At 38.9% G+C, this 10,775-nt stretch overlaps 1 non-coding gene across 1 annotated transcript; it reads left to right on the forward strand.

Annotated features, from left to right (window-relative positions):
- The first annotated feature begins 304 nt into the window (after positions 1-304).
- LOC122126442 lies at positions 305-411 on the forward strand. The gene has a single exon (XR_006150930.1). It is a non-coding gene; the product is annotated as a U6 spliceosomal RNA (small nuclear RNA).
- Positions 412-10,775: the final 10,364 nt, after the last annotated feature.

Consider the following 10,775-nt stretch of genomic DNA (forward strand, 5'->3'; position numbering starts at 1 on the left):
AATTCGCAAAATCAAATATATTTAAACCATTAAAACTTTTAACAAAACTCAACACTTGCTGCAGTGTTCATTAGACAGGTGCCTTGTATAGAATAATTGAATTCCTCCTCCTACACATCTCTTGAACAACAAATATCTGGAATTATTTTGTTTTTGACATGTCAATCTTGGCTTTATTCTTAAATGTGTGCTTATGTAAGAAGTACATGGCTCTAAAATTTCATGAAAATTTTTTTAAACTTACTTTTTTTTGAATTGTCTAGTTTAAGAAAATCAATTACACTTTATATATAAAACATGTTCTATGCTCCATTCAGCATCACGTACTCTAACATTGGAACGATACAGAGAAGATTTGAATGGCCCCTGCGCAAGGATGACAGGCAAATTCCTGTACCATTCCATACTTTTACAACAACAGATGCAGGAGGGGATGTGGCCACAAGGGAACTGTACTGCACTCTTGGTGGGAGTATAAACTTGTTCAACCACTTTGGAAAGTAGTATGGAGGTTCCTCAAAAGACTCCACATAGAACTCCCCTATGACACAGCAATCCCACTTTTGGGCATTTACCCAAAATATCACAAACAAGACGGTACTAAAACTACCAGCACAATTATATTTATTGCAGCATTGTTTAAGATAGCTAAGATATAGGACCAACCCCGATGCCCCTCATCAGATAAATAGATCAAGAAAATGTGCTATTTATACCAATGAAATTCTATGCCTCCATAAGAAAGAATGGCATCGCCCAATTTGTTAGAAAATGGAAAGACTTAAAAAAATTATTAAGTGAAGTAAGCCAAGTCCAAAGAAACATAGGTCCCAGGGTTTCCCTAATTTTTAATAACTAATATATGTCTGGGATAAGCAGAAAAGGTCAAATCTATGCACGTATGACCAGATAAGATGTTGCTAAGGGAAATGAACCCCCAAAATAGGAACACAAGTGTTTTGTTTTTTCTTTCTTGCTATTTTTCTAACGTACTTATAACAGGCTATGTGATTTTTTTGTTTCTTTATATGTTCCTCCCCCATGTTATAACCGCTGTTTTCACTGTATTTGAATTTGGTGTGCCCACCTCTTGCATATACACTCCTGTAATTTGGGGAGGGGAAGGAAAAACCAAAATGCTTAAATAGGGATTCAGGTTGACCCATTGTAACAATGAGATGCACAAGACACTATGTTGAAAACTGAACTTTACAATTTAGGCAGGGGAAGGGGGGAGGGGAGTGTACTTGTAGAGGTGGGAGGGAAGGGACGGTAGAGGGAAAATAAAGGAGGAGGTAACAATGCTTGTTAGGAAATGTACTCATTACTTGCTCACGTAAATGTGACCTCTCTGTACAGTATTTTTAAAATAAAAAATATGAAAATGTTCTGAGATGAAAGAGTTTATTTCCTTTATTTTACTCATATAATATGGCTGTTGCAACAATGAGAAGTACAAGTTGTCATGTCCAAAAGCTTTACAACGTCGGGAATGGGGGGGAAGGAGAAGGATTGGGATTGGGGGGGAGGGGGGAGGCTGGGAAGGGATGTGAAGGGTAAACCAAAGGAGGAGGCTGCAATGCTTGGTAAGAAATGTACGCATTATCCTGCCCATGTAATTGTAACCCCTCTGTACAGTATGTTCACAAATAAAATAAAATTAAATTAAAAAAAAAATTAAATTAAATTAAAAAAAAAGAAATCAATGCAAAACACTGATATGAAGGTATTTTGAATAAATGTGTATATGTGCACATGCACGTGTTCTCATGCACTTGCATGTATGTTGTTGTGCTCACAGTTTGAAAAAAGGGCTTCAAAGTCTTGCTAGGCCTTTCCTCTCTAGATAGGTGAGCTACTATATGAGCTACATTTCCATTGCTGGCCCTTTGTTAACTGATTGAAATTTTTTATTTTATTTTATTTTATTTTATTTGAAAACATACTGTACAGAGGGGTTACAATTACATGGGCAGGAAAATGCATATATTTCTTACCAAGCATTGCAGCCTCCTCCTTTGTTTACCCTTCACCTCCCTTCCCAGCCTCCCCCCTCCCCCCCACCCAATCATATCCCCCCTCCCTCCCCCCCACCGACATTGTAAAGCTGGTTTTGACATGACATTTTGTACTTCTCATTGTTGCAACAGGTCCACCTGAATCCTTAAACGACTTGTTTGTCCCCGTCTCCTCCACATGTTATACTGACATCAAATATAGTGAAAGCGGGGGTTACACTGTGGGGGAGGGACATACAAAGCAACAAAGAAATAATATTATAAATGCGTTAGAAACACATGCATGAATGAAACAAAAACATTAAAATACCTATTTGAGGGTTCGTTTTCCTAACATCACATTCTCTGACTTTTTCCGCTTGACTCATACCTATACTAGATATTGCAAATAAGGGAAACCATGGGACCTATGTTTCTTTGGGCCTGGCTTACTTCACTTAATATAATTTTTTCCAAGCCTTTCCATTTCCTAACAAATGGGGCAATGTCATTCTTTCTGATGGAGGCATAGAATTCCATTGCGTATATATACCACATCTTCTTGATCCATTCATCTACTGAGGGGCATCTGGGTTGGTTCCATATCTTAGCTATGGTAAATAATGCTGCAATAAACATAGTTGTGCTGGTAGCTTTAGTGTGGCCTTGTTTGTGGTCATTTGGGTAAATGCCCAAAAGTGGGATTGCTGGGTCATTGGGGAGCTCTATATGGAGTCTTTTGAGGAACCTCCATACTGCTTTCCAAAGTGGTTGAACAAGTTTACATTCCCACCAACAATGAAGTAAGGTTCCTTTCTGTCCACATCCCCTCCAGCATCTGTTGTTGTTAGAGTTCTTGATTTTTGCTGTTCTAACTGGAGTGAGGTGATATCTCAATGTTGTTTTGATTTGCATTTCTTTTATGGCTAGGGATGTTGAACATTTCTTCATGTGTCTATTGGCCATCCTTCTTTCTTCTTCAGAGAAGCTTCTCTTTAGGTCTTTCGCCCACTTACTTATTGGGCAGTTGTTTCTTTGAGGATTTGTTGTTGGGTGGTTTAATTTTTTGAGTTCCAAGTATATTTTAGATATGAGACCCTTGTCCGTTGTATGGCTAGTAAAGATCTTCTCCCAATCCGTGGGCTTTCTATTGATCTTGCTAGCTATGTCATTTGCCCTGCAGAAGCTCTGCAACCTTATACAATCCCATTTGTCCAACCTTTCTTTGATTTGTTGTGTTTCCGGGTCTCTATTCAGAAAATTTCGGCCTGAGCCGAGGAGACCCAGGGTTTCTCCTATTCCATCCTGTAATGTTTTCAGAGTGTCTGCTTTGAGTTCAAGGTCTTTGATCCATTTGGAGTTGATTCTGGTGCAGGGTGATATATAAGGATCTAGCTTTAGTTTTCTACATGTAGTTAACCAGTTTTGCCAGCACCATTTACTGAAGAGGCTGTCTGTCTTCCATTCTATTGTTTTAGCTCCCTTATCGAAGATTAGATGGCTATAGGTCTGTAGGTTCATTTCTCGGTTTTCAATTCTATTCCATTGGTCCTGAGGTCTGTTCTTATGCCAATACCAAGCTGTTTTGATTACTATGGCTTTATTGTAGAGTTTGAAATTTGGTATTGATATTCCTCCAGCAGTGTTCTTTCCGTTGAGGAGCGTTTTTGCTATTCGGGGTCTTTTATTGTTCCATATGAATTTTTGGATTGCCTCTTCTATTTCCTTGAAGAATGAGGGTGGAATTTTGATAGGTATTGCGTTGAATTTGTCGATAGCCTTGGGAAGTATTGCCATTTTCACAATGTTAATCTTTCCAATCCAGGAGCATGGGAGGTTTTGCCATTTTTTAAGTTCTGTGTTGATTTCCTTTTTCAAGATTTTAAAGTTTTCATCATAGAGGTCCTTCACTTCTTTAGTTAAGTTAATTCCTAGGTATTTTATTTTTTGTGGGGCTATTACAAATGGAGTTGCTTTCCTAATTTCAGCCACACTTTTCTCATTGTTGGCATACAGAAAAGCCATGGATTTTGGGGGGTTAATTTTATAACCTGCTACTTTGCCAAAGTTTTGAATCAGCTTAAGTAATTTGGGAGTGGAGTCTATGGGATTCTTTAAATACAAGATCATGTCATCTGCAAAGAGGGAGAGTTTTATTTCTTCTTTCCCTATTTGGATCCCCTTTATGTCTGCATCTTGTCTTATTGCTGTAGCTAGGCATTCTAACACTAGATTGAAGAGAAGTGGAGAGAGTGGGCATCCTTGTCTTGTTCCTGAGTTAAGAGGAAATGGCTTTAGTTTTTCAACATTGAGTATAATGCTGGCTGTAGGTTTGTCATATACAGCCTTTATTGTACTGAGGAATGTTCCATGGATTCCTAATTTTTCCAAAACCTTCATCATAAAGGGGTGTTGGATCTTGTCGAATGCTTTTTCTGCGTCTATTGAGATAACCATGTGGTTCTTATTCTTGCTCCTGTTGATGTGATGAATAATATTAATTGATTTGCATATATTGAACCAGCTTTGCATCCCTGAAATGAATCCTGTTTGATCGTGGTGTATGATTTTTTGGATGAATTGTTGAAGTCGGTTGGCCAAAATTTTGTTGAGAAGTTTTGCATCAATGTTCATCAAAGAAATGGGTCTATAGTTCTCTTTCTTTGATGAGTCCCTGCCTGGTTTTGGGATGAGGGTTATGATGGCTTCATAGAATGTGTTCGGTAGTGAGCTTTCTCTTTCAATTTCATTGAAGAGTTGGAGGAGAATTGGTGTGAGTTCTGCTTTGAAGGCCTTGTAAAATTCCGTTGTAAAACCATCTGGTCCTAGACTTTTCTTAGCTGGGAGGTCTCTTATTGCTGTTTCTATTTCAATGCTTGATATGGGCCTGTTAAGATAGTTTACCTCATCTTGATTTCGTTTTGGGATGTCAATATTTGCTAGGAAGAGGTCCATTTCTGTCAAGTTCTCAAATTTATTAACATACAGTTTTGAGAAGTATTCCCTTATAATGTTCTGAATCTTGGTTGTTTCCGTGGTGATGTTTCCATTCTCATCTCTGAGTTTATTAATTTGGGTGTGTTCTCTTCTTTTTCTGATAAGATTTGCTAAGGGTCTGTCAATTTTGTTAAGTTTTTCGAAGAACCAACTCTTTGTTTTGTTGATTCTTTCTATAGTTTTTTTGGATTCTTATTCATTTAATTCTGATTTAATTTTGATAATTTCTTTCCGTCTACTGGATTGGGGTTTATCTTGCTGCTCTTTTTCAAGGAGGTTTAGATGCGTCATTAAATTGCTAGTTTCAGATCTCTCCAATTTGTTGATGTAGGAGCTCAGAGCTATAAACTTGCCTCTGAGTACTGCCTTTGCTGTGTCCCAGAGGAGCTGGTATTTTGTGTGTTCATTTTTGTTGAATAGCATGAACATTTGAATTTCCTTTCTAATCTCTTCCATGACCCACTCATGATTCAGCAGTGTGTTGTTCAGCCTCCATGTGATACCGGACTTTCTTTGGTGGCTTTTGGTGTTGAGTTCTATTTTTATTCCCTTGTGGTCAGAGAGAATGCAAGGTATAACTTTAATGTTTCTGAATTTAGACAAGTTTGCTTTGTGGCCTAAAATGTGGTCTATTTTAGAAAACGTTCCATGTGCTGCTGAGAAAAACGTGTATTCTGGTGCTGCTGGGTGAAATGTTCGGTAAATGTCTGTTAAGTCTAGTTGATCTATGCAGCTGTTTAGATCTGTGGTTTCTCTGTTGAGTTTTTGCCGAGTTGATCTATCTAGTGGGGAGAGTGGTGTGTTAAAATCCCCAACTATTAATGTCGTTGGATCTATATGGGATTTGAGGGAAAGTAGTGTTTCTTTGATAAATTTGGGTGCTCCATTGTTTGGTGAATAGATATTTAGAATTGTAATATCCTCCTGAAGGAGAGATCCTTTAATTAGTATGTAGTGACCTTCTTTATCTCTTTTCACGAATTTTAATTTGAAGTCTATTTTATCTGATATTAGGATTGCAACTCCCGACTGTTTATGCGGTCCGTTTGCTTGGTAGATTTTGTTCCAGCCTTTAACATTGAAAATGTGTTTGTTTTTACGGGCAAGATGTGACTCCTTCAGACAGCAGATAAAAGGGTCTTGTTTTTTAATCCAACTAGACAGTCTATGTCGCTTAATTGGAGAGTTCAGTCCGTTAACATTAAGAGATAGGACTGAGAGGTATTTGGGAGTTCCTGCCATGTTATCTACCTTTTTGGGGGCTGCGAAAACTGGGTTCTTCCTATGGTTCTTGGATTCTCAGTTTGGGTGCAGTTTCTTGGCCTTTATTGAGGTCTTGTTGGTTTTCTATGTGTAGGACATCTTTAAGAAGGTTTTGTAGGGCTGGTTTGGTGGAGATGTATTGTTTCAATTTTTCTTTGCTATGGAAGGTTTTTATTTGGCCTTCGGTTATGAAGGAGAGTTTAGCTGGGTACAGTATTCTTGGTTGATAGTTGTTTGTTTTTAGGGCATGGCATACATCGTTCCAGGCTCTTCTTGCTTTGATTGTCTCTGCTGAGAAATCTGAGGTGATTCTAATTGGTTTCCCTTTATAAGTGATTACCCTTTTCTCTCTGACAGCTTTAAGGATCTTTTCCTTGTTCTGAGTTGATCCTGTGTGGATTATAATGTGGCGGTGGGATGTCCTATTCTGGTCTGGTCTATTTGGGGTTCTAAAGGCTTCTTGTATCTGGACAGGCCTATCTTTTTGCATGTTTGGGAAGTTCTCTGCTAGGATCCTGTTAAACAAATTTCCTAGACCATTAACTTCTGTTTCTAGGTGCTCCTCTACACCCATTATCCTTAGATTAGGCCTTCTGATGGTGTCTTCCAGGTGTTGGATAGATCTATCATATTTCTTGGACTTGTCTTGGATGGTTGTATGTTCTTTCTCTATAATATCTAGGCTGTCTTCAATCCCTGAGATTCGATCTTCTGCATGGTCTAACCTGCTGTCAAGACTCTCTGCTTTGTTTTTTATCTCTTTTCCTTTTAGTTGGTCAGCTTTGATGGCTTCAAGTTCTTTGTTGAAGCTCTGTTTTAGGTCTTGTATGAATTTCTTTACTTCCTTAATTTGGTGTTCAGTGTTTGTCCTCAAATCACTTAGTTGATTGGTTATGGTTTGTTTGGGCTCCCATTCCTTCTGTTGGGTTCCATTCAGCATTCCCTTTGTGGTCTCCCTGACTTCCTTCAGCTCTTTGTTAATGGATTCCATGAATGCCTTTAGTGATTTTTGTGTGTTCTCTACCTGGTCTCTCAATTCCTGTATTACTCTTTGATTAGCTTCCTCCCGTTCGTGGGATTCCTGCAGATCTCTTTGAGTGTTCTCAGCCTGCTCACGCCATTCCTCCCTTTCTCTTTGAGTATTCTCAAGTTGTTCACGCAAATCCTGTATCAGTTTTTGAGTAGCTTCCTCACGCTTATGATATTCCTGTATAAACTTCTGGGATGCCTCCTCTCTCTCCCTGTTACGCTCATACAGAGTCCTTTGTACATTGTCAAACTTTTCATTTATCATGTTTGCCAGCAGTGTTTGTAGAGCTATTTGGGAACTCTCCTCTGGATTATTCATTATCTGTTCTAACCCCTGATTATCAAGATTGGGAATTGAGATACCCGAATTTGCCATTTTTCTTGTGTTTTTCCGGCTTACTCTGCCCATTTGAGATGAAGATAGCACCAGTTTTGTGCTAGAACACTATCTTAAGGCAACCATCAACCAAAGTTTGCATTTGTACAGTCAATAGTCTACAGATACAATCTAGTTCAACAGATACATCTATTCGACATCAAACAACTATATGTTAAAGGACTTCGAACCGCAGAGAAGAATTTGGAAAACCAGAAATTATTAGGGTTAGGGAGAGATGTGGGTAAAAAATAGGAATAGATTGGTGTGGGGAGGCACAGGGAGAGTTAACTATGTCCTAATCACAGTGCAGGAAATAGGTTGGGTAGGATGCAAGTAGAGGGAGAGAGAGAGAGAAAGGAGAAAGGGAAAGGGGAATGAAAAGAGACCAGAAAAAAAAATAGAAACGTAAAAATTAATGTTATTTTAGAGATTAAAAGACCATCTATTTATAGAGGAATATGAATATGTTGAGAGAAAGGGAGGGACATAGAGGAGATGTGGAAAACTTTAAAAAAATGCTTAAAATATTATATAGGTATAAAGAGGTAGTACTGCTATTAATGAATTTAAGTCTCAGAGGTTTTGAATTGAGTAATAAGTTTTTGGGTTAAGTGTGTACACAATGGGGGGTAGGGTCTACTGGTTTACTATGGGTTTATCTGAGGATGTGCAGGACAAGAGTTAAGTCACATAAAGAAGAACAAAGCGGAAAAGATGGAAAGGATAGGAAAGTGAGAAGAAAAGATCAGAAGTTCAGTAGAGCTAGACAAAAAACAAAAAGATAATTAAGAATGAAAGAAAAAGAGAAAGAAGACAAGAAAAGAAAGCAAAACACACATTCACGTATTCCTAAAATAAAAGTTATGAGGAGAAAAGAAAAAAAAAAAAAGTTAATGGAAAACAATTATTTTTTCAGAAGAGGCAAAAATTAAAGATTAATAAAAGTTTTAGAAAAGCAAAAAAAATTTTTTTATATATATAAGGTAACAAAAAACGAAGAAAAAAAAACAAAACAAAAAAAAAGAAAAAAAGAAGAAGAAGAAAAAAAAAAAAGGTCTTTGATTTTTTTTTTTGGGGGGTGGGAGGGGTGGGAAGAGTCCTGTATCTCCCTTTTGTCTGTAACCAGAGTGTGGTTGGAGTCTCTGGTCAGCTTGAGGTCCTGTGGCTTGATTGGTTTCTTAAGTCAGTTTGTTGGAACAGGCAGAAAAATGCTCTGCTTTACCCAAGATTTTGAGATTCCCCCTCCCAGGTTAGTTTACTGGGAGGGTGATCTGCTTTGAGAATCACAAAAGAGGGGGATGCAGTGATGAGGCTAGGTTCTGGGTAGAGTTGAGGCCTTTCAACAAACAGTAGCTTTTCCCTGGGGCTATTTTGTGAAAAAAACTCACAGCACCCAGCCTGGAGCCATTCTCAGGGTTTCTGTTTTTCAATTGATTGTGGTGGCTGCTAGAGGGAGGGGCAGCCTCTGGCTCTGGTTACCCGGTGAGGAGAGCCACTCCAATGGCTGGCGCCTGAGCTGGGTGACTTTTCCCTGGATGGAACTGAGTCTGTGAGGTCACTTCGCCGTTAAGTTCTTGTGACCTGCTAAATGACTCGTTTTATTCCAAGGCCTGAGCTGGAGCTAGCCGCTCCTCCGAGCTTTGTCGGTATCCAAGATGGAGATCACCGGTGCTGGGGGGGGAGGGGTGGCCTTCCCTCCTCTGCTCCCTGGGAAGGAGTGAGGAAGTGGGGCTACTCACGCTGAGTCTTGGATCCTGGGTTGTCTCTGGTCTGCAAAGTGCAGGATGAAGTTGTCCGCTCCTTGTCGGTTCTTGCTGGTGTTGAGTAGAATCCGCTCGCCCGCTGCGTCTGGCTCCTTTGTCCCGGACTCTCTGTGTGAGCGCTCAGGTATGGCCGCTGCTGCGGTCGCCGCTGCGACCCTGCCGCCGCAGCAGCAGCTGCTGGCAGACGCTCAGATGTGTCTGCTTGGCTTCCCCTCTCTTGGCTAACTCTCTGTCCTGTGATGGCACACTTGGTGTGATTCTCTGGCTTGGGACTGTTCACTGGAACTCTGAAACTGTTTTCTATGCAAGAGCTTGTTCAGATTCCAGCTTCTCCTCCGCCATCTTCCCGGAACCCCTCTGATTGAAATTTTTGAAAAATAATCTCATGAATTTATTTTGCCCTGATTGGCTTCCACTGTTATACACAGGTCTCTGGCTCCTGAGTAAATATGCCGAGTAGTTAAGATTACAGGTGTGACCAAACAGCACAAGGCTTTCAGAATAATTTTAAAAGTAGAAGAAAGTTTACTTCACGGGGGCCTGTTTTATCATCTCCTACTTTTAAAGCATTTTGTAGTGATTATTTGTGTATTTTTTTCGTTTTTTGGATTCTTAAGAAAGTAAGTGATGATATTTAAAAGTTTAGTACATTTTAAACGGAACCTGGAAAAATGGGACAGAATATATTTGTCTCTCTTATAAGCTCAGCTCTGTGCATGATAACCCAATGTCACCAACACAGTCTGTGTTGAAGAAAAAATGTAACAGAAAACAATCACCATGGGCAATAATTGCTATGGTATTATTTCTTGGACAATATGAACATTGAATAGAGAGTGTAAGAGAATGGAGAGATTTTACCTACCTTTTGTGTATTGCTGAAAGACTTTTGGAAACTTTGACTCATTTCCTTCCTCACAGTGTGTGTTTGGGCCATGCACTTACTGCCTTTAATTACAATTTTTCTCAACACTAAAATGGTAATAACATGCTAGAAAATGTTATCTAAAGAATTAAGGAAAATAAAACTTGTGAAATACTTAACATAAACTTCCATGAATGAGTTTTGAGTTTAGCCAGCAATTTTTTTTAAATACTAAAAAGAATGTGATAAGTATTACAGAAACCATTGCATATAGTGAGCAAACAGAAGTAATGTTATCTATTGACCATGCTCTTCTTCCAAGGAAGCCAGGTGGATTATTTCTCATGCTGTAAATCAAACTTGTTATCTTATGTCTTGATAGTGTAAAAATATCAGGACAAAATAATGAAGGTATGTTGTAGACTCAGGTGAAGTCCATATGAAAATGTGCAAAACTGATAAAACATAAAAGTATCTGAGCA

This window comes from Dipodomys spectabilis, unplaced genomic scaffold (genome assembly GCF_019054845.1).
Source record: "Dipodomys spectabilis isolate Male_0828 unplaced genomic scaffold, ASM1905484v1 ptg000278l, whole genome shotgun sequence".
Taxonomy (NCBI): Eukaryota; Metazoa; Chordata; class Mammalia; order Rodentia; family Heteromyidae; genus Dipodomys; species Dipodomys spectabilis.